Here is a 23287-nt window from a genome sequence, read left to right as displayed (position 1 = left end):
ATTTAGTTCAGTAAAAGAACAGACACTACAATTAAAAACTGAACACGGCTACTCAATGCAGCGTGCCGAACGACAGTCGCATCACAGATTAGATTTAATTTATCCAGTGAGGAGAGTGAGTCGAACTGACTGACGAGAAGAGTGGGGTGAGACAGACAAGACGATCGCAGATGATTTAGTTTGGAAACGAGATGCAAAAGCGCCTGTTTGGCAATATTTTGGATTTTGAATAGCCTGTTGACTTTTGCCGTTTATCTAAGGTGATTTTGGAAGTTTTTTTAAACATTCGTTTCTTATTTAATTGGTTCCACATTGTTTGCTGATTTTTACTTTATTTAAACTGTGTCATTTATTTATTTTATTTGACATTCGTTTTGCTAATAAACGTTCTATGTTGTTTATTTATTTGGTTATATATTATACATGTTTACTTATTTCCAGTTTTGTATACCTATTCAACTTGATGTAAGTTATTTGATATTTTATATTAGGCATAGCTTGCCCTATAGCATGGTGTATTTTTATTTGTTTTGTTAATAAATGTTCTATGTTTTATATATACGCGAACAGCGCGCATCTGAAGTGTCTCTGAAGGAAATAATGCATTATTTATCGGCTTTAAGATATCGGCCAAATTTTCTTATCAGGCCGATACGATAACAGAAAAAATGAGCCGATATGGGCCGATACCGATATGGTGGCCGATATATCGTGCATCCCTAATTTATTTATTTTATTTGACATTCGTTTTGCTAATAAACGTTCTATGTTGTTTATTTATTTGGTTATATATTATACATGTTTACTTATTTCCAGTTTTGTATACCTATTCAACTTGATGTAAGTTATTTGATATTTTATATTAGGCATAGCTTGCCCTATAGCATGGTGTATTTTTATTTGTTTTGTTAATAAATGTTCTATGTTTTATATATACGCTAAAGTGAGTTTGACGTTGTATTTTGTTGTTGCATTCAAGCAATTGACGCCGAACTGCCGCTAATTCAAAAGTGAAAGTAAAATGAGCACGGCGCTTTCAAGCAATTTAAAAGCGAAGGAAAAGAGGGAAAATTCAAACAAACTAAAAACGAACAATTGCTTTACTTCGAATTGCCACTATTTTAAAGTGAAAGTAAAATGGGCACACCACTTTTACAAGCTATTTAAAAGTGAAGGAAAGCGAGGAAAAGAGGGAACGCCCCGCCCTCGCGGAGATACCGGTATTACTGGTGTTGTCACACGTCGATTAACCGGTGGGAAAATTTCCTCACCGTCACAACCCTAACTCCAACTGGATTCGTCTGAAAGAAGAAAGTCATATACACCTAGGATGCCTCGGGGGTGAGTAAAACGCAGCCTAATTTTCATTTTTGGGTGAACTAACCCTTTAAATTAAGTTAAAAAAATATCCTTAAGTCAAAATAAATTGGCTTAAAGGAAAGTTCACCCAAAAATTTTAATTCTGTCATCTTTTACTCAGCCTCTAGTTGTTCCAAACCTAGATATTTTACAGGAAAACAAGACAAAAATCATTAGAAAAAATTATTTTTGCAGTGCATTTATCATGTCTGTGTAAGATTCATTATTATTTCACTTAATGCAATGGGCTACTGTAGAAACAGTTCTGCTGTTCACTTTAGATACACTGTGGGCCTTGCTTTGTTGAAAATAAATGAGCTGAGAAAGAAAGAAGGAAGGAATGAGTGAGTAGGTGAGTGACAGAGTGGGAATGCTTGAAGGAATGATGGCACAGCGGAGAGTGGAAAAGTTTACATAATTATGGAACAGAACAAAATAGTTATGCTCCAGTAACAAATGTGTTTATCTTTTGGATATTTCTCTTACTGCCCTTATCTCTTATTTCAAGAGCCAGATAGCTAGTCTTTTTTTCTCATGTTCTCAATTTTGACCCCAGTGTTGTGTTCTCAAAAAAAGCTGCCTGTAATAACATCCTGTGTGTTTTGTAGCTGGACCGATTTGGAAACATCAAGAGTTTAGTGGAGGATCAGCTGCAGACCAGCATGGTCAGTAGTAGACATTTTACACAATCAATAAATCCACTGCTGTCTTGTCTCTTCTGAGGCTGGGACACTAAATAGTGTTCTGTGCTCGTCAGTGCAGTCAAAGACAGAACAGTTAGCATGTTTTGCTCAAACTTTCGCATTAGAACTAATACACCATTGTCGCTTGTGAAAACACAACAACGGCGCCATGGTTGTAAGCTTACAGATTAAGGGGCGGTAATATTATAATGAGATCCCTTTGCAACGTCACCAAGGGAGCGAAATCAGACACGATTTCTCAGACGCTTTCAGAAAAAGGCTTCCCAAAACAAAGTTTTCACGTTTCCTTGGTTGGTAGATGCACCGGGGACCTGATTATAGCACTTAAAACCTGGAAAAGTCAGATTTTCATGATATGTCACCTTTAAGACTAGCCTGGAGCACCATCTGCTGTTAAAAACTAAGCTCAGAATCGATTCGAGAGAGAATCACGATGCATTCCGAAAATCTCAGAATCGATCCACGAAATGCGATGCATCGATTTATTGTCCCAGCCCTATCACCCAATGTTATTTTAGTATCATTGAGATACTACTACAGATTTCATTAATATTTTGTTAATATTTGTTTCTATATTTTCTGTTTTAATTATAATTTTAGTTAAATTTTTAATTATAAACAAAAACGAGAAATGATTCCTTGGCAACTGCCAATTTTATTTAATTTAATTATTTCATTTTATTTCAATTAGTGTTTATTTTATTTGAAGCAACAACTTTTTTTATGCTTTTAGATTTAGTTAACGATAATAACCCTGGACTCGCCTCTCTCTCTCTCTCTCTCTCTCTCTCTCTCTCTCTCTGTCATAAGGATGGAAAGGATGGAGTGGTCAAAGAGGTTTACCCTGGAGACAGTGTTCATAGTCTACTGAGCATCCTTGATGTCATCACAGTGAGTCACACCCACAATTCCATTCTCTGTGTGCTCATGCTGTTTAACAGCACAGGAAACCCAATTACTTTATAAAATTTTACACAACTTTTGTTTGCCTCTCATTTTCTTTATCTTTTCCCTGTTCCCATTCCCTTTCCTGTACTTTGTTCTTTTTTCTGTTTCTTCCACTTTTTTATCTTTCCCTCTACCTTTTCTTTGAAAGTGCCCCATAAGAAAGTCAAGTAGCAATTTTTGTTGCAGCACTTGGCATTGGAAAATGCTCACAGGAAATTACATATTCTGTAAATTATGCATAATTCACAGGCTTGAGTGTTTGATGCATGCGTATTTCAGGGTCACCAGAGACCATATAAGACGGTCTCAGCGAGAGCAGCAGAAGTGTCCACTGTCCTCAGACTGCCTGTCGATGCCTTTCTGTCCATCTTTGAGAAATACCCAGAGAGCCTTGTGCGGGTGGTTCAGGTCTGGAATTTTAAAATTGCCCAAGAAAGTCCATTGTTGTCTGTAAGGCCACTGCACATAATTGAGAATATTTTTCCTGTTGTGTCCTCTGCAGATCATCATGGTCCGTCTTCAGAGAGTGACTGTTCTGGCCCTGCACAACTACCTGGGACTTACCAATGAACTCTTCAGCCATGTGAGTGAACACAGATCTACACTCGATGCACACACTCTTTCTTTCTTATGATTGGTTGCTAGCACACAAAAACTATTGTAATTTTTTAAAGATTCAAATATTTGATACTATCCAAAACATTTACTATTTCCTTTCTGTCAATCTTCACTTAGGACATACAGGCTCGTCCCTCTCCTGCCTCTCCTCATCCAACACGCTCCAGTCCCATACGACACAGCAGACGCTTTGCCAGTCTCACCGTTCCTGATAAACATCGTGAGGCCGCCGTCCAAAATGCTACTGGTGAGGCTTAATATCATAATAATATCTGCTTATTTAGTATATGCCACTTATCATATCTAGTTGTTGATGTTAAGCGTTTAGATTTAATAATGAGAGTTGATCTTTGATGATGTACCCTGTCTGCAGGTGGGGATCATGGGAAGGATGGTGGCACAACACCGACCCTCAGTAGGACTATATCCATGCCTGTAGACATCGCAGGTAGGTCCATGTGTCTTGACTGGATATACACTGCCATTCAAATGTTTGGGGTCAGTAAGATTTTTAGTTTTTTTTTAACAGAAGTGTATTCTTTTATTCCGCAAGGATGCATTAAATTCAACTATCTATTCGTCAAAGAATCCTGAAAAATATACTGTATATCACTGTTCCCACAAAAAGGTACAAAACTGTTTTCAACGTAATAATAAATGTTTCTTGAGCAGCAAGTCAGCATATTAGAATGATTTCTGAAGGATCATGTGCCACTGAAGACTGGAGTAATGATGCTGAAGAAAAACAATTAAATATATTAGAATAGATAACTGTTTCAATTGTAATATTTCACAATTATTGTTACTGTTTTTAAATAAAATAAATGCAGCCTTGCTAAGCATAAAAACACACAAAAATCTTACCGACCCCAAACTTTTGAATGGTAATATACATTTAAGAATGTATACAATATAATATATGTAATATGATATAATTTATAGTTACAATGTTTGTGTGTGTATGTGTATGTATGTATGTGTGTGTGTATATATATATATATATATATATATATATACATAATCTATACAATACAGAAATGTGTATAGAAATGTATGACATATCATGCTTATGTTGGTGTCATGCTGTGATGTTTTTGCTGACCTTATAGGAATTCAGAAGAGTCTGCGTTCAGATTTCGACATGGCTTATGAGAGAGGCCGTATCTCTGTATCTGCTGAGGATGGAGCGCCCGCTCCACCTGCTTTCACACGAGTGAGGTTTTTTTTTTACACTCATTTCACGTTTTACATATTAACATATTTTGTATTACAGTAATGAGTGTAATGAGAATAATCATTAACAATAGGAATTACAAAAAAATACCTTTTAGTTTTACACTGAAATATGACCCACACACAAAGTTTTGAATCACTCACCCTTGAAGTCTAAAGAATTCATGCTTGTTTTTTGACACAGGAGCAGCGGGAGAGGAAGGTGACGGTGGATGAGGTTCCTTCAAGTGTGTATTTGTATCCTGAGGAGGAGTCAGGAATGGAGAACATTTTTAGCCCATTTCAAGGACGACCTAATGCTACAGTGTTCGAGGAGGCCCAGAAAGAGATTCTCAAACTCATGAAGATTGAGGTATGTTTTTGTATTTGTGTGGTACAATTCGTTGTCAAAGTTCATTGTCCAGTAAAATGAAGCAGTTTCACATGTACTTTAGTTCTCCTCTGATTTCTGACGGTCACACCTGTCTCTCTTTTACTGGACTGGAGAGATGCCCTTTCCTCATATGCCCTCTTTCATCATCAGGACCCTGCTCTGCTGAATGGGAGAGTGACGTTTCATAATGCTAAAGCTGGATCTGTGTTAGCCAGACAGGGAGACCAGGTGCTCATTCTCATTTCTTCTGCCCAGTTTAGTTGGCAAACCTTAGATCTCTTATTTTGAAGAAACGATTATTGTAATATTTGTAATACTGTTTCTTCCTCTTCTTTCCCGTAGGATGTGAGTCTGCATTTTGTCCTGTCTGGCTGTCTTCATGTCTATCAGAAGATGATTGACAAGCAGGAAGCAGTGTGTTTGTTTGTGACCCAGTCGGGTGAGATGGTAGGTCAGCTGGCTGTACTCACAGGAGAGCCGCTCATCTTCACCATTAAAGCTGAGCGTGACTGTACCTACCTCAAGATCTCCAAATCTGACTTCTATGAGTGAGTGTGTCTATACAGTCCTGCAGCTGATTTCACTCAAATATTCAGTCTTTTGAATGCCATTCTAGCCATTGCAAATCTCACAAAAAAACAAAGAATTAATCCCCATCAGTAGATAGCAGAGTAATATTGTCTGTTTGTGTTGCCCCTGTAGGATCATGCGTGAGCAGCCGAGTGTAGTTCTCAGTGCAGCTCACACTGTGGCTATCCGCATGTCCCCGTTTGTACGGCAGATGGATTTCGCCATTGACTGGATGGCTGTTGAAGCCGGTCGGGCCCTGTACAGGTACCATAACTCTCTCTCATGAAATGTTTTTTTTTTTAATTATTCAGTTCATTGTAACATTTTCTTTAGCTGACAGCATTCCCAGGTGATAGTTAAAATATAACTTTGGATAATTAAGAAATGTGTTTTGGATAATTAATTTGAAGTTGCTGATTAGATGATTAATCTTAAGAAATCTTATAGTTATATATTTATATAGTATATTTTTCTACACTACTGTTCAAATGTTTGGGTTTGCATTAAAATTGTTAAACATATTTTCAATAGAAGTCTCTTATGCTCACCAAGGCTGCATTTATTTGATAAAAATACAGTAAAATAGTAATATTATTACAATTAAAACATTTTAAATATCTGTTTTCTATTTAAAGTAGGGCTGCACAATTAATCTAATTTCTAATCGCGATTACAATTATGGATGCCACAATTACGTAATCGTTCAAAACAGCAATTAATCGTTCAAAGTCCACTTATGTTATTCTGCACGCTTAAGATATGTTTTTTTCTTTCTACATGTTATCTTAAGGGTTTTTCCATTGTTTTAGTTTTAGTATAACGTTATAATACCATTCATCTTTTTTTACTTTTTTTATAATTTAAAGAAGAAACCAATCCGATGTATATTTGACATTTGAGGCTTAATACTATAGAAAAGCACTAAAGGTTTTTCAGTTAGTGTTTTCAGCTTGTTTATTTTCATATAAAAATACAGCATGCAGTTGCATCAAGCAATGGTATAAACATCATTCAATGTAAATTGTGATAATCGCAATTACAATTTCAAGGGAATAATCAATTATGATTTTTGTCATAATCGTGCAGCCCTAATTTAAATATATTTTAAAATGTAATTTTTTCCTGTGATGGCAATGCTGAATTTTCAGCATCATTACTCCAGTCTATCATTAAATTTGTTGTGGTCCATAGGCAAGATGATCAATCCGACTGTACCTATATTGTGCTGAATGGACGACTGCGTTCTGTCATCCGAAAAGCGAATGGGAAGAAGGAGCTGGTTGGAGAGTATGGACGAGGAGATCTCATTGGAGTTGTGAGTCTAAAACTCTGGAATATAATCTAAACTGAATTTAGGATCGCTAAACTATGTCTCGTTTTTTCTTAGGTGGAGGCTTTGACTCGGCAGCCTCGTGCCACCACAGTCCATGCAGTCAGAGACACTGAGCTGGTGAAGCTTCCAGAAGGAACGCTCAACAATATTAAGAGAAGATACCCACAAGTGGTGACACGCTTGATCCATCTGCTGGGGCAGAAGATTTTGGGGAACCTTCAACAGCCCCGTGGACCTTTCTCAAGTACTCCCAAAAACCAAACATTAATAATTCACATCGCATTCAGTGCTTTAGTAAAGTCGATCTTGAGAAGAAACATCATATTAGGAACAAAGAATATGAAGCAGAGCCTCTTCATGTTTAAACAAATGAAGAGTAAAGAAATGCACGTTTAAAGTCGACAAGACTTCAGAATCAAACCTGTTAACTTTACTAAGTGGTAAGATCTCTCTTCTATCCTTTCTCTAGGCTCTGCCTTGGGTCTGCCAAGCATGGCGTCGAGTCCGGATGTCACTAACCCAGCCAGTAATCTCTCCACTGTGGCCGTGCTTCCTGTTTGTGATGAAGTGCCAATCAGTGCCTTCAATTTAGAGCTCAGCCACGCCCTCAGCGCCATAGGTACACTTAAGTAGTGATTAGGGATGTTCATTTCGGTTATTTTTCCTAACCGACAACTGGCGCTCGTTAACCGATTATTAACCATTAACCGATAAGATTATTTTAAATTCGAATTTAATTAAATTAGAAAGGATACGTGTCTGTGACCCATTAAAAAATACTAACATTTGTTTCCCAGGGATTCATTTTACATGCGCAAAAAGCAGCAAACAACAGAACATGAGGATTCATATGCATCATATCACATCACGCACCTGCAGCGCTTCTGCGAGTGGAGAAAAACATAATAAAGCTAGGCTATAGGCTTTATATATATATATATATATAGAGAGAGAGAGAACGATAAATAGGCCTATACGAGAAATATATTTTTACTTAAATAATAAATTAAGAAAACGAAAGAAAAACTGTGCAACAAGTAGCCTAGTATGCAAAGTTTCAGTTCATTTTTCACATCACGTACCTGCAGCGCTTCTGCGAGTGGAGAAAAACATAATAAAGCTAGGCTATAGGCTTTATATATATATATATATATAGAGAGAGAGAGAACGATAAATAGGCCTATACGAGAAATATATTTTTACTTAAATAATAAATTAAGAAAACGAAAGAAAAACTGTGCAACAAGTAGCCTAGTATGCAAAGTTTCAGTTCATTTTTGTGCTGCGCGAATGGAAGCCAGATGGCAGAAAGCGGCATCCTATTTTTCTTTAGGCTTATTTTACAAAAGCACAAAGATTTGTTTTTATTGTGAATGTACACAAATAAAGGCAAACTTTTTACAATTCAGATTATCTTTACGACTAAAAGGAGTAGTTTCTTCCACTGTTAGAAGGAAAAAATTTAAATGATTGCGCCGGCGCCACATGCGCGCACACTAATAAAGGCAAACTTTTTACAATTCAGATTATCTTTACGACTAAAAGGAGTAGTTTTTTCCACTGTTAGAAGGAAAAAATTTAAATGATTGCGCCGGCGGTGAAAACACACTGCTCAGTTTAAATATGTAGTAAAGTCTGTGCCGTTAAGCGTTATCACCATACCGCCATGAATGATGTTATGCAAACCATGCGAGTGAATTAGGCTACATAATAATATTTTGGCATTCAAATATGGAAACATTTGATTTTGTGTTGAATGAGAGACTTTAAATGAAACTGTTGGTTTCAGTTTCGTTTTAGCCTAAATGAATTAGTTTTGGCTTGTCGTTTAGCTATAGCTTCTTATATTTTTAATTCGTGTTCTTTTCTAAATACTGTTAATTGAAAGGATTTGTTGTGGATTGAGGGGAATTAAAATAGCCTAGCTATGTTACAGTGTTTATTATAATATTTGTAAACATTTCGTGTCGGCATTAGGTCTATTCCTGAATTAAATAATACAATGCGACTTAGACGTGACTTGTTTTTTTTTCTTTTTAATACGAGTAGCGTATTTCAAACATGCAGCAAACCTTTTGAAATATTTTGCTAAATTACTAAAAATAAATAAATAAATGACTTTTTAAACCATTTAACTGATTGTATTAATCGGTCAAAATTCTTCATGGTCGGTTAACGGTTAAAATGAACATCCCTAGTAGTGATTGACATTTAAAGTCCATGATCTAGACGCATAATCTAACACACTTTCATTCTTCAATCAGGACCAACTCTGCTGCTAACCAGTGACATCAGCAGAGAGAGACTTGGCGCTTCTGCGTTGGACAGGTATATATGAGATCAGAACAACATGTATTTATCTCACTGATTTTTTAATTGTAAACTGAAATGCTTGTCCTTCTTTAGTATTCATGAGTACAGGTTATCAGGTTGGTTGGCTCAGCAGGAGGACATTAATCGTATAGTGCTGTATCAGACGGACAGCAGTATGACCCCATGGACTCAACGCTGCATCCGACAAGCTGACTGCATTCTCATTGTGGGGCTTGGAGACCAGGAACCTGCACTTGGAGAGGTATTTGTTTGAGTCTAGTGTTATTCTGTCCACATTCATGTGAAATGTTTGAGGTGCTGTAGTGGTTGAAGATCAGAGCTGGTAACCAAAATGTTAAAGGCTGAAACCCCGCAGGGAAAGATTAAAAAAATTTTACTTTTCACCTTAAGCAAGGCACAACTTCAGGTTGTGCAACTTGGCACATTAATACTGAATGTGCACTGCAGTCACTACAGATGTAAGCAACTCTACACTAAATATGCATTGATTTTGAAACGTGGATGTTTCAATCACGAATCACTTTAAAGAATTGATTTAAAATGCTAAAAATTGAATTAATGACGGAAAAACACATGGAAATAAATAAACTCGTGAAAAAAAAAGGAAATATGGAATAGCTTGGTGTGCTCGGCTCTAAAATATTTTTTCAGGCACGCTTTGTTATATTCCAAGTAGCCTGTATATAGATTTTAAGTGTTTACTTTCAAGTTGTGCAAAAAATAATAAACAATCTTAAATAGTTTGTCTTTTTCATTCCTAAGACACTTTAGAAGTATTTATAGAAATCATTAATATTAATAGAAATCAAATCGAATGGAATCAAAACAAATCCCATTGTGAATAAGATCAAATTGAATTGTTCTGAATTTGCAAAAATCATTCCTGAATCGAATCAAGAACTTTAAAATCTTGAATCGAATCAAGAACTTTAAAATCTTGAATCAAATCAATTCACTACCTCAAGATTCACACCCCTAGTGGTCACATTTTTTTTGTCTTCAAATGGAGCTTATCCAATCAGAATTCCGATTCAAACTTAATAGTAAAAGGTTCTGTTTTGATTCTCCCATGTTCTTACCTTCTCAGTTGGAGCAGATGTTGGAGAACACAGCGGTACGGGCCCTGAAGCAGTTAGTTCTGTTGCATCGTGAGGATGGGCCGGGCCCGTCGAGAACCGTTGAATGGCTAAACATGCGAAGCACAAACCTTAAACATGGACTAAAGGTATTTTAGTACAATACACTTAGTTTTAAATTTGTTTGTAGTATTTTAGTCTTCTTTATATGTTATGTTATGGTTTTTAATATTTAGAATTTTTAATATTTTCATTTTAATTGTATTTACATTTGTACTTAATTTTGGTGTTATGTGCTTTTGTTATGTGACTTTTATCAGTTTTTTTATAGTGATCCAGGTAGTAATTTTAGTGTTTCAATTTAAATGTACTTCAGTTAGTTGCTAAGGCAATATTTCTAATATTTTCTAATTTCCAATATTTTATTACAGTTAATATGTTTTAATAGTTTTAGTTAATAGTTTTAGTCTTTGTAAACATCATGTTCAATTTTGCAGGGGCTGCTCGCATGTTGGTGTAATCAAAGCCATGGAGGAAGCAGGAATTCCCATCGACATAGTGGGAGGAACTTCCATTGGCTCGTTCATTGGTGCTCTGTATGCAGAGGAGAGAAGTGCTGTTCGGGTCAAGCAGAGGGCGAGAGAGTGGTCCAAGGTGATGCGACTCTATCCATTAACTGACACCCTTTAACTAAGCCATGGAGGAAGCAGGAATTCCCATCGACATAGTGGGAGGAACTTCCATTGGCTCATTCATTGGTGCTCTGTATGCAGAGGAGAGAAGTGCTGTTCGGGTCAAGCAGAGGGCGAGAGAGTGGTCCAAGGTGACGCGACTCTATCCTTTAACTTGCTTTAAAGGGTCATATGATGCAATTTAAATTTTTCCTTTCTCTTTAGAGTGTTACAAGCTGTAGTATTGTTGTTGCCGCAGCCGCCATGTTGTGAAGGCACTGTGTGTTTCGTTGTGAAAGCTAAACTACTTTGTTTGGCCTTCCAAAAGAGGACACGACTAGAAATCAGTGGTTAAGTTGTATTTACAACACTGTTCCAGAACAGTTCAACCCAAATATTCAGATGTGTGCAGCACATTTTATGGAGGACTGTTTCCTGATCCTGGTAGAGTAGACTACAACGCCAGCTGTTCTGACTCAAAGACTGTAAGTAAGTTTTTTTTATATATATATTTAAAGAGTTTTTATATTTTATATATTTAAAGCAAGTTTTTTGAGCAGTGTAGAGCAGGGCTTGTTGTTTGTCATTTCTCCGATCACAAATCCAGACATGGTTTTATGTTTACGCGGCGCGATGCAACGCGTAAAAGTCATTATAATCCATAATTATGTCCCCACTGGATGCTACGAATGCCTCGTTTATAATGGGTTTTCATGTTTTTGAATCATCGCTCCGGCCTGACAGGGCATCATCACAATATGGTAAGGGGCGTAACATTCGGCCAATCACAACGCTCTGGATAGCTGGCCAATCACAAGCACACCTTGCTTTTCAGACCGATGAGCTTTGTAAAAATCGACGCGTTTCAGAAAGGTGGGGCATAGAGGAGAAACAATAATGTACAGTATGTGGAAAATAATGTGTTTTTTTAACCTTAAACCGCATAAACACATTTCATTACACCAAATACACAAAATAATGTTCTTTTTAGCAACATCATATGACCCCTTTAAGCAATCAGATAAGATAGATGTTCAGTTATTAATCAGTAAAATTTCTGTTAGTTTAACCCATCTCTTTTGCCTTCAGGCAATGAACTCTGTGTTCAAAACAGTACTGGACCTTACTTATCCAATCACGTCCATGTTCTCTGGCTCTGCCTTCAACACCAGCATCTCCAAAGTCTTTGAGGACAAGCAGATCGAGGTAAGAAGTCACCAAATCTCTTTTGGGGGTGCATCCGTTTCAGAAATCTAGTGCTAGTGCTCCTAAAACATGTATTTTGTCAGTTTTAATTGATCTATATTATTATTATTATTATTATTATTATTATTACTGGTCAATATTATTTTAACTCTTAACTTTCAGAATAGCTGATGTAATTAGGAAAGGTGATTATCATATGTACGACAACATATCATGTGTTTTTCTTGCTTGTATTTGTAGGACTTGTGGCTGCCTTACTTTAACGTGACCACAGACATCACAGCTTCTTCTATGCGTGTTCATAAAGATGGTGAGTGATGACTGAACTTTGTCCTCTTCCCTTTCAGCTTTAATGTGGGGTTCCTCAAGGTTCCATGTTAGGGCATTTGACCTCTAGAATATAATACATATTTTAGGAATTATTAATAATTGTATTATTTATTAATGAAGTAATTTAAGAATTTTGGCAAATGTCATTGTCAAATACTGATATAAAAATAAGTTTACAGAAAAAAGTTTACAGCAGTGATCAGTTGAATGCTATTAAAACTGAACTGTGGTTCTTAAATGGCTTTTTAAATGTATAACCTTGTTATACTTGGTAACACATAACCTTGTTAGATATTTGGGATGTTCAGGTTGTCTTGTGTTTGGTTATTGTACAGCATAAGTTATGAAGCTGTAATGATCAAGAAAAAAAAGCTAATGTTGCATGCAGGTTGTGCGATTTGCTGAAAAGTCTGAACAAACCGATGGCTTCTGAGAGAGATCTAGAAAATGCCCATTTCATTAAAAACGCACATGCAAGCGAGACGTTAATGAAGTGATTAATTTCCTTAACTCTATTTGTCAAATGCATAAATACATTCTGAGACCAGTGGCATATCATTTATCTCTGAATTCTAGGTTTGGTTCCCAAATTCAGTTGAACATATTTTACAGTATATCTGTTTCCTGATTCAAATAAGTTCATTCACACTGGCCAAATCAATTAATGCTCATGTTAAAAACACTGACTACAGTTTAATGCTGAAAAATGCTGGATTTGGGGGCCTTGTAATGGTCATGTGTTCACCCGTGTTTGCCCAAATGGAATATGGGATTGAATTTGCATGTCTCACTAACTGCAAGTACAAAGCTTGTCTCTGTTTTCTTTCCCACTATGTTTCTCTCCCCTTTTTTATCAAAGTTTTTGTCTGTCTTCCTTCTGTCCTACCCTCTGTCCTAACCTGCTTTTGTGTCATAGAAAAGGCTAAGCTCTTATTCACTGTCATCCTTTTCACACGTCTTTATGTCACTATTTTATTTCTATTATATTCTAAATGCCCATCATGTTAAGTATACACTATTAGCTGTTGTAGATGGTAAAAGCCCTGTTAGTGGTGTCTGTAGGATCCAGAATGCATCACCCATTTGCTTCCCCCTGCCTTGTTAATGCCATTTCCTCTTCATTCTGCTGTTGCAGCATTGCTCTTATTCTCAAACTGCACAAATAGGACATAACAGGTCCAGAGACTTCACTGCAACTTACAGTATGCCTTCACTCAGCTGTGGATGTTGGTCAGGTTATGCTAATGTGTTATAATGTGTTCTTCTTACATTCCGTTTTACAAACAGTTTCACAATGTGAGAGTAACATATTAAAAGTAATTTCACTGATTTTCATTCAGTAGTAGTTAAATGTGAGTAGGGCAATATGGCTATATTGAGATTATTGGCAGGCTGATAGCCATGTCTACTTATTGAATGAGAAGTTTTTGAGTTTGTGAGATCTATTGCTTTGTCAATGGATAGTACACGTAATCAGTTTTTTTTTTCAGCAACTTTAAATGCATCTCATTTGCTTTATTATATTCTTACATGCATATGCACTACTGATCAAAAGTATTTTTTTTTATTCAGTCAAATGTAACTGATTTTTTTGTTTCTTTGTTTTTGAAAGAAAAATCTTATGTTCACCAGGCAAAATGTATTTGTCAAAAACAGTAGTATTGTGAAATATTATTAAAATTTTATATAACAACTTTATTATAATATATTATAATAATATAATTTTATTTATATACATTTTCTATTTTAATATACACATTTAATACATTTTATGAGTTTTCAGCGGCTATTACTCCAGTCTTCATTGTCACATGATTCTTAGAAATCATATGCCGAGTTGGTACTTAAGAAACGTTTCTTCTTCTTTTTATTATTAGTTACAATTATTCGATGAACAAAGTTTGAAAAAGAGCATTTTTTAAAATATAATTTTTTTGTAACATTATAAATGTCTTTACTGTCATGTGACCATGTAAGTATTATTTTGAATAATATTTAAATTATATTATTTTATTTTAAAACTGTGGTTTTCAAGCCTGGAAAAAATCATTGAAATGTTAGAGTAAAATACTTTTTTTTTTTTCCCCCCACAAGAAACAGAAATCACACTGTTGTAGTTTTGTCAGAGAAGATGCTGTGGTCAACATGCTCTTGTCATTATTGTGTGCTATAACTTAACCTGCAGATCTCTCAATCTCACCCTCTTTGTGCCCTTCCACCTCCCTGCCTCCTTTCCTAATCTGTTTATTTGTCCATTTTGGCATGACTTAGATTGTCATCTCTAATAAATGCAGTTTATATTCAGCATTCATTCTCTTTGGTTAGGTAAACACACTGATAGGATTTTTGATGGTATTTGACATTTAGAAATTACTACAATCATTACTACAAACTACAATCAAGTTTTCTTGTTTGTACTGAATGGAATAAGATGTCTGATTGGCATAGCCAGATCTCAGCATGATGTCCATGAAACTAGGGAGGATTACGGAGAACTACTGTCAGAGAATTTTGGGTCCCCCTTCTCATTTTCACTCATCTGTTTCCTGTTGTTTACTGTCCCTCCCTCCTCTGTCTCTCTCCACGTCTTGTCCACTTTTGATTTACTCTCCATCTTCATTTTGCCAGGCTGTGTTTGGCGCTATGTTAGAGCCAGTGCCTCCTATACCCCTTATCTGCCTCCTCTCTGCGACCCCAAGGACGGCCACCTCCTCGTGGATGGTTGCTATGTTAACAATGTCCCAGGTCAGGATTCTGCCCCCTTTTCACCAAAGCCTTCCAGAAGCCTAAAGGAGGTTTTTTAAAACCTGCTACACCCGTATCCCTGCGACAACCAACCACTCAGTTACCCTTTGCTTTTTATTGTCTCTTGTCCTGTTTAAAAAACGAATTAACCCCCTGCTTACATTGGGAACCCATGGCTTGGAAGGAACACAGGATAGTATTCAATGAGAGAAAGAAAAGAGGAGAGAGACTGTGCTTTCATAACCACGATAAACATTACATTCAGCTGAATCTGATAAAAAAAAATCATGTCCAGGTCTCATTTTGTCCCAAAATCAGCATTCTGCCCCGTTTTCACCAAAGCCTTCTAGAAGCCTAAAGGACTCTAGAAGCTACCCCAGTATCCCTGCGACAACCAACCACTCAGTTACCCTTTGCTTTTTATTGTCTCTTGTCCTGTTTAAAAAACGAATTAACCCCCTGCTTACATTGGGAACCCATGGCTTGGAAGGAACACAGGATAGTATTCAATGAGAGAAAGAAAAGAGGAGAGAGACTGTGCTTTCATAACCACGATAAACATTACATTCAGCTGAATCTGATAAAAAAAATAATGTCCAGGTCTCATTTTGTCCCAAAATCAAAAGAAAAAAAAAGAAAATAGATTTTGCATAATTAAAATAAAGCCTAGAAGTGTTTTTTCATAATGAGGTTATTTATTTATTCCCCATATTCTCGTTACTGTAATGTGTCTGGCTGTATGGTTTTATGTGTAATTGTTTTTTTTCCGTGCCTAATTGCCGTGAGTGGTGTAGAATAGGTTTAATGGTAATAGAATTGGCTTCTTTTTCTTATTGCATTTTCTTTTAGCAAAAAATCATTTATTTTTTAGGATGAAATGTGACTTAGTCGTGTTCTTTATCAGTTTTGTAAGATTCAGCTATTTACCCTCAGGACCATTTACATTCAGTTTTTTCTATTCACACCCAGCTATCCATGTTTGGCTCTTTTGTAAAGGACACTTTATGCACATAGAGTCCAGTCCATGGATTTGAAATGCAGACGATCACCTGATGCTCACATTTCCCTTGTGCATTAGTATAGAATTTAGCTGATGTATGGTTACAAATATGAGCATATACATTACATTATGTGCATTATTACAATGGCAGTATGTAATAGTTATGGCAGTAACATTTAGTTTTGTTATTTGATGTTTCATTTTGCAATTTAAATTAGATTAATCAACAGTAGGCTTCCAGAAAATATGGCATTGATATGTTTAGTATGATTTTTGCTGTAGTTGTCATTTCCTGAGATGTATTATAATTAGGCCTCTTGTGTCAGTATGGTTGGTGAATATTGTTTAGCAGTCTAGTGTCAGTTGCTCTAGCTCAGTGGTTCTCAATTCCAGTCCTCATGACCCCCCACACTGTATATTTTGCATGTCTCTCCTATTTAACACACCTGATTCAGATAACCAGCTCATTAGAAGAGAGCTCCATGCATGAACTGTGTTCTGACTGACAGGGTCCCTACACAGTGTTTACTGCCCCCTACTCCCTGAGCACGGGAAATCTGTTGAAGTTTACTTCACTTCAGAACATTCGCAACGGCCTGCAGTGTCTACACACAGATGAAACTTACTAGAGAAGTGTGACATAATATCTCTGTAAATAAATACTATTTAAATTAATGTTTTGCACACTTCAATTCCCTCTGAATGGTATGCTCCCTTAGAAATGGAATCATGGCAGAATATCCTGTTAAGTCCACTTCCCAGGGCACTCATACGGTTGAATAGAATAAACCTTTGAAGTGATAAGAGATGCATACAAAATGTTCAGAGATGGGGGGTCGCAAGGACTGGAATTGAGAACCACTGCTCTAGCTAAACCACTGCATATGTTGATTTGCATTAAGCTATGACCAACACTGATGATAAAGTAAATGATGGCTGCTGATGCTTGGCGATATTTACGTTTTTGTTTTGCTGTTCAAGCTGATGTATTTTCTCTGTGCTCTTCTATCATGTTCCCATCACGTGCACTCTTCCCCTCTACCTTGAGCTTGGCTGTCACAAGCACACCATACACTCTGTGTGCATGCTGTTGCATGTTTATGTACTGCAGGCCATTATTCTACATGTATACAATATTTATAAGGATAAGTTTCACTGACAGTTGTTGTTCTGGATCCTACAGCACAGTTAGCCACATAGGATAACTCATTAAGTATGTCGAAAACTTTTAAACAGGCTCACAGACAGATCTTTTTATGTTTAAGTGGGCACCGTTTTTGCTTTAAAGCAGTAACTCACCTCAAAATTAAAAATCTGTTATTATCTACTTTATTAAACATCAGCGTGAGTAAACAGAGTGCTGCAGTGATAACATATTTTTGTAGGCCAAACTGCAAGGTAGCATCACCCTTGTTCAGTCAAAAAATAATAAATTAATTAAGTGATACAATTTTCCCTGAATGTTTGAATTAGAATAATTTGCAAGACCGCGATTATAAAATGAAAGCAGATTAGTGAATAGACAAGTTTTCCTGTTTAGTTTAATGTCCCAGATAACCTTTGTAGTCCTATTTAGTGAAAGTCTTTCAAAAACCACAAGATGGTATTTCTAATGCATTTTATGTGGTAACGTAAAACTTAAAAATATCTTGAGCTTGTGTTTACCACAGACCTTATTTCAGGCATTTAACCAAAAACTTTTTTAACAAAGTAAAAAAAAAAGAAAACCCTCTGACTTCAGGACAATGGAACTGGAAGTGCTAAAATGCTATCTTTTTTCAGCCTACAAAAATGCACCATACAAGCAGCACTCAATAATGACAAAATGTAAATTTTTGGGTGAACTGTCCCTTTAAGAGTGCCACATGCTGAATGCACCTGCCTCTCTGGATTTTTCTCTCTCCTTCCAACCCATGTCACTGTCACGCCTCTCTTGACACCTGATTGTCGAGTGGAGTACTACAGGCCGGGACAGGCTGGCAGTGCCCAATATGTTTCACTGACTGTTTTTCAACCCTGTCTCCTCTCTGTCTGAAAAATACATCATTATTGATTAATAATGATGCATTTAAGTGAATGAACTGTAAGAATATTAACATAATTTGTATCTTTTGCATAAAAAGGATCCACTGTATTTTTTTACATTTTTGATTGAAAAAAGCCTGTGAGACAGGGTTGAAAGAGATGTCAACCTTACCTCATGGGTGTTTACTCTACCTCTGTCAAGGTTGGGTTCACTAAATGAGGTAGGCCAAACTAAACCACCGCACACCGTCCTTGGGGTGACCATCACTGTATCTCCCTTCTGGTCTGTGCGCTACTAACCAAAACTGTGACTTCAGGGTCACCTCCAAACACTGCTGAGGAGTTACGTATACATACTTTAGACGTTATTAAGAGGTTATTGTCCCCTCCCGGTGTGGTAGGCTCCCTGTGGCGCTATGTCAGGGCGAGCATGACCCTTTCCGGGTACCTGCCACCCCTCTGCGACCCTAAAGATGGAAACCTGCTCATGGATGGAGGATACATCAACAACCTGCCAGGCAAGTACGGTCCAGAGCAACCCTAACTCCACAGAGATGGGGCCACTGGGGCCAGAAACACAATCTGGTTTGGTCAATCACGTAATTTTGGTTTTAAAGAGCTACATGGCTCTGAGTAAGTATACTGTGATTTTCTTTGTCATTTTGAGGGTGGAATGAGTGGTTATGCTTTATCCATTTGAACTCAGAATTTGTGTATTTTAATGTTAGTCAATTTGGCATCTTGGAGATTTCCAGTACATTTTACATAAATTTCAAGTGTTCACTCATTTCAGGTGTCTGAAAATGGATAAAGTTCTGCAGGGATTGGGTGGTGTGGACAAAGATGCTCAGTTGTTTGACCTCTTGTCCTCACCAGCCTATTAAAAACATTAAATTTTATCAGACTGTAAATGACAGTCATTGCAAGCTGCTGTTGTTGTCTGGTGTACAATTGATCTTAAATTGTGATTATAAATATTTTGTATATCTTTACAATATAGGAAAGTGTGATTTAATGTAGTGAAATTTAAAATTTACCCGTTTCCAATATATAAATAAATAAATATAAATACAAATCACTAGACAGCAATAGCATAATGTCCCACAGTTTGCAGTGCAACATATTGGGAAGAAAGATAGTTCAGATGTTGCATTTCAACTGGGGACATTTTAATTCCGAGGAAAAAGACAAGATTTTGCATGTGACATAATTTGATTTAATATCATTTAATTCATTAGTTCATCAAGCAGTTTGCACTGCTAAATACAAAGTTATTCCTTGCATTAAAACATCTGTGTTACTGCCTTTAAAGCAGATTGGATGTTAAAATTCCAGGGAATAAGTATTTATTATACAGGATTTCTGCGGGTCCTTAAAAAATCTTAAATTTAAGGCCATAAAAAGTCTTAAATGGTACAAGAAAGTCTTAATTATGATTTCAGGAGGTCTTAAATTTGGGGACAGAAAGACGAGAATTCCGATATGGCTGAATGTGACAATGAAACTTCAAAAGACTGTGATTTCATTAAATAAACATGAGCACTGCACATTTCAAAGTCAGGTTCTGCACAGCTGTGTGTACTGCGGTTACCAGGGAAACCGGTATATTTATGCTGTTCCGAAAGTGCCACCTGCTGGCAGAGAATGAATTTGCATTTTCAATGAGCCCATCTGTTGTTTTTGTTTAGACCAATGTGAAAATCAACTCGTTTTACACAGCAAACACAGAGTTGTAAATGTGACCTGGTGGACTGAAAAGAAGATAATGCATTATAAAAATTTAATCAATTATGTCAAATATATTTATATTATTAAATTAATATAATAATTGATTGATGATAATTGTTTAAATTAATGTATAATTGATACTTTTGACGTATAATTGATCATTTTCTTAAAAATGGCTTAAAGGCTGAAATGTGAAGTGTACTTTCTGTTTTTGAGAAAATCTGAACTGTAAATCTTTTTACAGTAATTTTACAGTTCAACATGTTACCATAGACATTGCCCTACCTCTCTCATATGGTATTAATTTTATTTGTCTTAAGTTAAAAAGTAACTTAACTTAAAAAATCTTAAATTTGAGCTTAAAAATCCTGCAGATACCCTGTTAAAGCGTACATAAAGCAAATATTCCAAATGGTAAATGACCTCTCGAAACTGGTATATTTAAAGTTTTCTGTTTTCTCTCAGGATGTGGGTTATCAACATGGTAAATTAGTGTTTACTGAGTGGGCTCGTGGGGACATTATTGAAAATATGCTGAAAGACCATCGCTCTGCGGATTATAAAGACAGCAAGAAGACTGATGTGAGTTTTCTTAATATCCCATTAAAGCAAGCCACAGTTCTATCACTCTTTTGACAATGAATACCAACACATTTTTTCAGGATTCTTTGCTAAATAGAAAGTTCACAAGAACAGTATTTATTTGAAATATTTTTTTTTAGTCACAGTGTCTTTACTGTCACTTTTGATCAATTTAATGTGTCCTTGTTAAATAGAAGTATTTTTTCTTTAAAAAAATCTTACCCCAATCTTGTTTTAGATTAATGAATTCTGTGTCTTTATTTTTTTATTTTATTAATTAAGTTGCGCGTGCACGCACACACACACACACATATATATCAGCTGATATCAACTGTTCAGTGTATTATTCTGTAGTAAATGTGCTTTGTTGCTATTTGTTTCAGTCATGCACGTGTCCTAGTGCAGACTTCACTGATCTAGCTGAAATTGTGTCCAGGATTGAGCCGGTGCTGAGCTACTTGGGAGCTGATGGTCAGTTACTCCAAAAAAAAAAAATAATAATAATACTTTTTTTACTTGTACAATTTATCCTATTACCTTTATTTGAATTTAGGACAGAATTGACAAGCTATTTAATATTACAATGTTGGCCTGCAGAGTTGGTATTATGTCATATACTTACTGTTCATTGTACCTGTAACTGATGTTTATGTATCTAGCAGAAGAGTCTGACTATGCGACAGAGTATGAGGAGGATGGGATGGACACAGTGAGAGAGGAGGAGGGTGAGGAAGAGGAGGAGGAGGAGGCTGAAGACCCTGAGGACCAGTCCCCTGGAGAATGGGGACCAAATGGGATCTTCACATCAGTAAGTGTACACACACAACCTTGTACATAAGGCCCTAAAAGTTAAGTGAAATTAAAGTCAGAAATCAAAAACAAAATAATTTGTGTAGGATGAAGAGAAGACAGTCCGTCAGAGGAAGAGCATCACCAGGGACCCCAACATGGACTTCTCTGGAGTGTCAGATTGCTGAAAAGGGAGTAATGCAGGGTCAAAGGGCACTGGAAAGAGAAGCAGAGTCCCACCAGGGGCTGAAGAATATAAAGACAAATACAGAAGAAAAGACTTCTGAATGAATAAGATTGTTGGAAAGTCACCAAAGATACTGTGATTTAGACCCCATTAACACATTACCCACAATTTGTCACCAAAACTGTGACTCTCTTTTACGCCTTTGGTATTTTTTGTCGCTCAAGACTCTACAACAGGGTCCAGGGACTGTGGGGGCCCAGCAAGGCAGAGGAACCACTCCTTGAGATACTTTGCCTCTGAAATTAGGGGCTCTACATCTTTTGAGATGTTTTAGGAGTTTCATGGGAAATTATGTCTACAGTAGTGGCCAGTATACCACTATCATTAAGTTCTGGTTTTCCTGTCTGTTTCCAGACAATACCAGTTCATACAAGAGATAGTGTCTGGTTTGTGATTTTTATTTAATTGAATTACATTTGTGTGTGTGTGTGTGTGTGTGTGTGTACGGCCACAACCATAAACATGCATTGGCAACTTCTTCCATAAAATGCCTTCTAGACTGAAAATGGCTTCCCAGGATGCATTGTTGAAGGTCTGAAGCTGAGAAAAGACTGTAGGTTCAGAAAGACTTCAAGAGGAAGTGATGCTGCTTCATAGAGACCTATCATTTCCATTACAATGGTTAGATTTCGATTTGATGGTATTTGATGTAAGGTTGCAATGCTTGCACATTATTAGGAAAAATCACTTCAGATTTTCAGTAACAATATGTTCCTGATATCTAATATTATTTTAAAGAGGGATAACAGAGTGGAAAGCTATGTAGGTGGTCAAATGTGGTATAAATTTCAGGGAAGATTTCTACGGGATGGCCAAATTGTGTAGAATACAGATGGATTGACTGCTGAGATGAAAATGTGGACAGATGGATACATTAGAAGAGAATGAAATCAAGAACGATTTTTTTTAAAGAGTAGTAAGAAAGAGAAACATAAATGTAGGAGTGAGGTAAGTAAATAATGAAGTAGGGTGTAAAGAATTGAACAAGAGTGAGGAAGTAAGAACGATATGCAGTGAGGAACCGAGTGAGCATGGAAGAGAGAGTGGAAGTGTGTGCGGAAAAGAACCAGGAAGTGAGCGGGGTAGAGAGTGAGGAAGCGATTGTGGTAGCCAGTGAGAAAGTGATCACAGTAGTGAGTGAGAAAATTATTGCAGGAATGAGTGAGAAAGTGTTTGTGGAAGAGAGCAAGGATGTGATTGTGGTAATTAGGGCTGTGTATCACCAGCAAAGTCACGATACGTATCACGATACAATACGTATCACGATACAGAACTGCACTGAATTTCACCAAAGCAGAATTTAGTAAAACAGAAATAAATTTATATTGTAATGTACTCATACTAATATATATATATAAAAAGCATCTTTACATTGCTGGTAGGTTATCATTACCATCATTACACAAATTAACACAA

At 36.5% G+C, this 23287-nt stretch overlaps 1 long non-coding RNA gene and 1 pseudogene across 1 annotated transcript in view; both read left to right on the top strand.

Annotated features, from left to right (window-relative positions):
• LOC107603035 (uncharacterized) overlaps window positions 1-2026 on the top strand; it is a 13214-nt gene extending 11188 nt beyond the window's left edge. The window contains exon 3 of the long non-coding RNA XR_001611093.1: window positions 1968-2026. This is a non-coding gene — a long non-coding RNA (uncharacterized lncRNA). The remainder of the gene's footprint in view (window positions 1-1967) is intronic.
• A 185-nt stretch (window positions 2027-2211) lies between these two features.
• LOC107602993 (neuropathy target esterase-like) lies at window positions 2212-22772 on the top strand (annotated as a pseudogene).
• Window positions 22773-23287: the final 515 nt, after the last annotated feature.

This window comes from Sinocyclocheilus grahami, unplaced genomic scaffold (genome assembly GCF_001515645.1).
Source record: "Sinocyclocheilus grahami isolate Dianchi unplaced genomic scaffold, SAMN03320097.WGS_v1.1 scaffold339.1, whole genome shotgun sequence".
Taxonomy (NCBI): Eukaryota; Metazoa; Chordata; class Actinopteri; order Cypriniformes; family Cyprinidae; genus Sinocyclocheilus; species Sinocyclocheilus grahami.
This window is presented reverse-complemented; position numbering and strand designations above follow the sequence as displayed.